This window comes from Capsicum annuum, chromosome 11 (genome assembly GCF_002878395.1).
Source record: "Capsicum annuum cultivar UCD-10X-F1 chromosome 11, UCD10Xv1.1, whole genome shotgun sequence".
In the NCBI taxonomy this organism is placed as follows: domain Eukaryota; kingdom Viridiplantae; phylum Streptophyta; class Magnoliopsida; order Solanales; family Solanaceae; genus Capsicum; species Capsicum annuum.
The window spans coordinates 140,088,032-140,093,845 of NC_061121.1; positions in this window are offsets into that span (position 1 = coordinate 140,088,032).

The window sequence follows — 5,814 nt, forward strand, 5'->3', positions numbered from 1 at the left end:
TATGAAGAGGTATTGGGAAAGATCCCCAACTAACTCTAGCTAGCCAAAATAAATAAAAATACTAAGAATAAATAGTTTAAGACCAGTCATCAATTGATGAGGATTGACTAATACATCACCTTAGCAGAACAGGAACCTACTAAGTGTGATTTGAGAACTAAGCATTCGAACCTATATTATGAGACAATTTAGCACAAAGAAGTATGCAATCAATACTTTGAATGACCTGAGTATGCAGGATAGAAATTAATTGGCATAAACTGAACATGAATGTATTTAAATATGATAATCTGAATACAAGACCCAGCATAATAACATGTACTGAATAAGTTGTATATCTAAAAGAAAGGTCATGAAAAGTTTTAGGCTGAAACATGAACTAAACTATAAAATAGGGACTATGGGAGTTAACTACAACTGGCATACCCCAATCTGAGCAAAAAATTGGGGTCCAACCTGTAACCCCTATTGGAAGGGTATCAGTACATTGCCAAGGGTACCAACACTGGCTGGCGTGGATCCACTAAATTGATGTCCCAAAGAACAAGTGTTTTAAGCCTAAACTGATAAGTGACCCCTTATAACCTATGGTAGCATGGTAGTTATGTAGCTTGGGACAACTACTAACGGTATCAAGCCTAACTAATGGGTATTCCCCCATTCTTGCTCTCACATGGTGCTAACTACTACTTTCAACTGAATGACACTAAAGTATAAACTGATACATGAACTAATAACTGATATGTTTAATTCATGGTATTCTGTATCTAACAATGCATGAATAAATTTGAAGTATTCAATAACATGTAAGAAAATAGATATAACTGAATTCCTAGGTATCGGATTTTCATAACACACTAGCTCTACACATAAGGCATTTACTAATATTAAGAGAAAATTCACAATTTAAAACCCATAAACTTAACAACATGTCATGATTAGGTAATTCATGGTTTCAAAATAGGAAGATCCTACTTTGGCTGGGAAAACATGTATGCATGGTTTTATTTCACAATATACTAAAGAATTTATAGAAAACTCATATTTGATCTGGAATCCAACTTGAGGGAAAATATACTTAAGAATTGGGGTATTTTTTGGACTGAATGGAAGGAATAAACCCTTTGATAAAATCTCCTATACCTGGAAGTGAACTTCTTAGGGAATTTCTTATAAATTGTGCTTGAACTTAGAGAACCCTAATCTACTTAAGAGAAGAAGAAAATTTCTTCTTTTTGTCGAAGCACAATTATTTTATCTTTTATGGAGCGTTAGGGTAATTTGATCCCTTATAAAATGATATTGGAATGCTTAAATAACATGGATTTGAGGTTAAAAGTATGGGAAAATACCCAAAGGCCCTTCTTAAAATCATGCAGGAATTTTTAGTTCCGGTCGTCACGGCTATTATGACTGGTCACGAGTCGTGGTCTGAGCTATGACCTGAGGTTCTAAGGTCTAGCCTCTTTCTATTGTAATCACAACTCCCCTTCCTAATGACTAGTTAGATCTGATCATGGGTCGTTTGGAGTAGTTGTGGTTTGAGACTTAATTTGTAGATTCTCTTTTATTATGGTAACGAGTTAACCTAATAACTCATTGTCACTGATCATAAGTCATATTATTGAGTCGTTATCCCTGCTCTAAAATTTGAGGGTCTCACTATAGTGACAATGACTTCCACATAATGACTCATTATGTCTGGTAACGGTTCATTACCTTAGTCATCATCATTTGTAAGTTGACAGTCCCTCATGAAATTTTTATAACTTTTTGCCACAAAATCAAATTTTTTGCTTGTGGCATTGGAAAGCTAATCTAATGAGCTATACTTGGATGGGTCTAGATCTTGAAAACTTGGGGTGTTGCAATATCCCTCCCTTGGTATCATTCTTCCTCAAATGAAACTGACTAAGTTGAGAGGCTAGGGAAAAGCTAGGATCTTGCACTAAATACTTAGGAACTTAATCATGAACCAATAATTGAACTAATGACTAATACATGAAATAAACTAAACCCGTGAATCCATAGTATGATATGAAAATAACTGGATCACTGAGATAGAAATAAAAGGATTAATTAATTAGGGAAACTATTATCTCATGTTGGGATTGGGTTCGAAGAGAAAAGGTGGGGGTACTTGGTCATCATATCTTCCTTTTCTTCCCAAGTAGCTCTCTCAACTGACATATTTCTCCATAGTACCTTTACTAAAGCAACTTTCTTATTCTTCAGCATATAAATCTGATGATCAGGGATATCAACTAGGACTTCTTCATAAGAGAGGCTATTTTCCATTCAAATCTTTTCTATAGGTATTATTAATGTTGGGTCTCAAATGTATTTCATTAACAAGGGAACATGAAACACTGGTGCACTAATTCCAACTCTATAGGCAATTCAAACTTAAATTCTACCTGCCCATACCTACCTAAAATAATATAAGGACCAACACTGCAGGTATTGAGCTTTTATTTATTACCAAACCTCTTCACCCTTTAATGTGTGAAATGTTCAAGTAGTCAAAATCACTAACACCAAACTCAAGCTCCCTTCTCCTTATATCTGGATAGTATTTTTAGTGGATTTGGGCTCTTTTTAGCCTTTCTCTAAAGAGCTGAACCTTCTCTATCATTTTATGCACTGAATCTGGCCCCATCAATGCAGCTTCATAAATCTTAAACCAACCGAAAGGAGACCTACACCTCCTACTATAATCCTCTTTAGATGGATCCATCTAAATACTGGAGTGATAACTATTGTTGTAACCAAACTCAATCAAAGGAAAGTGATCATCCTAACTACCCTTGAAATAGATTACCGGCTCTCAACATGTCCTTTAAAGTATGAATGGTCCTCTTTGCCTAACCATCTATCTACGAGTGAAATACAGTGCTGAGCTGAACTTGGGTACCAAGACCCTTCTGAATTGTCTTCCAAAAATGAGAGGTAAACTAGTAACCATTGTCTGAAATAATGGTCAAAGGGACTCTATGCAATTTCAGCAACTCCCTAAGAATAGAATCTAGCGTAATCTTCATCCGAGTATGAGGTATTAACTAGAAAGAAATAAGTTGACTTAGTTATTCGGTCCATAATAAGCCAGATGTAATCATGCTTATGATGAGTGCGAGGCAACCTTATGATGAAATTCCTATTCACCATTTCCCACTTCTAAGTAGGGATGCTAAATTCCTGAAGCATATCGCTTTGCCTCTATTACTTAACCTTAACCTGCTAGCAATTTGGATAGTTCGCCATGAATTTTGCAATATCCTTCTTCATACCATTCCACCAATAGACTTTCCACAAATTACGGTATATCTTAATGGCTCGTTGATGAATAGAATATCGCAAACCATAAGCCTATGATAATATTTTCTACCTCAAATTATCCACATTCAATACACATAACCATCCATGATGACAAACCATATGATATCCCCCATGGGAGAAAACCTCAACCTTCTGATCCTGCACTTCCTCTTTAAACTGAAGAAAAATATAATCTCTGTCTTTCTTTTCTTTACCTTAGCAACCGAAGAAGATTCTGAACTATTCTAAACCTAAACCCTACCTTAGGTCGAATCAACAAACCGAACTTTGAATTGAGCAAGCTGATGAACCTTACAAACTAGATCCTTCTTTTCATCCTCAACATGGGCAACACTTTCCATAGATAATCTGCTAAGAGTGTCGGCCACCACATTGTCCTTTCCTGGGTGATAAAACATGCTTATTTCATAGTCCTTCAAAAACTCTAGCTATCTTCTCTAACAAAGATTTATATCCTTCTAAATGAAAACATACTAAAGAATCTTGTGATATGTGAACACATCAACATGAACCCCATAAAGATAATGTCTTTAAATATTTAAGGAAAAAACAACTGATGCCAACTCAAGATCATGAGTCAGGTAGTTCTTCTCATAAGGTTTGAGCTTTCTAAAGACATATATTATAACCTTACTCCGCTACATTAACACGCAACTAAGACCAACTCTACAAGTATCACAATATACCATGAAACCATCTAAACCCTTTGGTAGAGTAAAAACTTATGTGAAGGTGAGTCGAGTCTTCAATTCTTGAAAACTCTTCTCATAAAAATCAAACCACTTGAACTTGACCTTCTTTTGAGTCAGTCTAGACATGGGAGATGCAATAGAGGAAAACCTTTTAACAAATCGTCAGTAGTAATTGGCTAAACCCACGAAACTCTTGATGTCTAATAGAGAGATGGGTCTAGGCCAATTCCTTACTTCTTCAATCTTGTGAGGATCAATTCAAATTCCTTCGCAAAAAATAATGTGACCAAGGAAAGGTACTGATTTCAACCAGAATCCACATTTGCTGAACTTAGCAAATAACTGGTGATCCTTAAGAGTCTTCAAGGAAATCCTCAAGTGATCTTCATGTTCACTCTCACTCTGAGAGTAAAAGAGGATATCATCTATGATGATTATGAAAAATATATCCAAGTACTACTTAAAAACACTTTTCATCAACTCCATAAAAGTTGTAGAACATTTGTTAGTCCAAAAAATATAACTACAAATTTAAAGTGACAATACAGAGTTCTAAAGGCTGTCTTTGAAATGTCACATTCTCTAACACGGATTTAATGATAGCCAGATCAAAGGTTTATCTCAGTGAAATAGTGTGCACCCTATAGTTGGTCGAACATGTATTCAATCTTAGGGATGGGATATTTATTCTTGAAGGTGACTTTGTTCAACTAACGATAGTTGATGCACATTCTAAGATAATCATCTTTCTTGTGCATGAATAGAACTGGAGCACCCCATGGAGAGACACTAGGCCTAATGAAACCCTTATTAAGGAGATATTCTAACTATTCTTTCAATTTCTTAAGCTCAGATGGATCCATCCTGTAAGGTGGAATTGAAATAGGCTAGGTATTTGGAAAGAGATCTATTCTGAAGTCAATTTCTCTCTCGGGAGAAACTCCATGCAGGTTTTCAAGAAATACTTCTAGAAATTTACTTACTACCAAAACTGGCTTAAGACATAGAATTTTTTACCTTGAGTCCTTAACTCAAACAAGATGATAAACGCACCCTTTCAAATTATTTTCCTTGCCTTAATAAAAGAGACCATTCGATTTATAGGCACTGAAATACTACCCCCTATATTTTAAGACTAGCTTATTTGGGAACTGAAACTGGACTACTCTATTTCTAGAATCCACTGAATCATAGCACGAGCAAAGCCAATCCATTCAAAGAATAATATCATATCAGTTATTTCTAACTCTACAAGGTCAACTGAGATGACTTTCTGAGACACTATGACTAGGAAATTTTTGTATACTTGTCTAACTATGATCGAACTCCTAATTGGGGTAGAAACTGAGAAGGGCTCTGCAAGGATTTTTAGACTAACACCAAAACATAATTCAATATATAAAGTCATAAGGGAAACTGTGGCTTCGAGATATAATGATGAATACACATGAATGTGAAAGATTTGTAATGTACCAGTAACCACATCAGGAGAACCATCCTAATCTTATCAAGTCTAAAGGGAATAAAGTCTATTCTAACATTATCCATTAGTAGAACTAGAGGGGGCACCTTGCTAAGTTGGGCAACCTGCTAGAATGGATAAAGAGTTAGTCTTACTTAGTTTTTTGTCGTTTTTACCTTTCTACAAAACTATTGGACACCTCCTTACTTTATGCTCAATTTTGCCATACCCAAAACAAACATCACTGCCAGCCATACACTCTTTCTTTTGGTTCCTACCACATCTCTTATATATTGGGTAGGTGTTACCATTATTTACACTTTC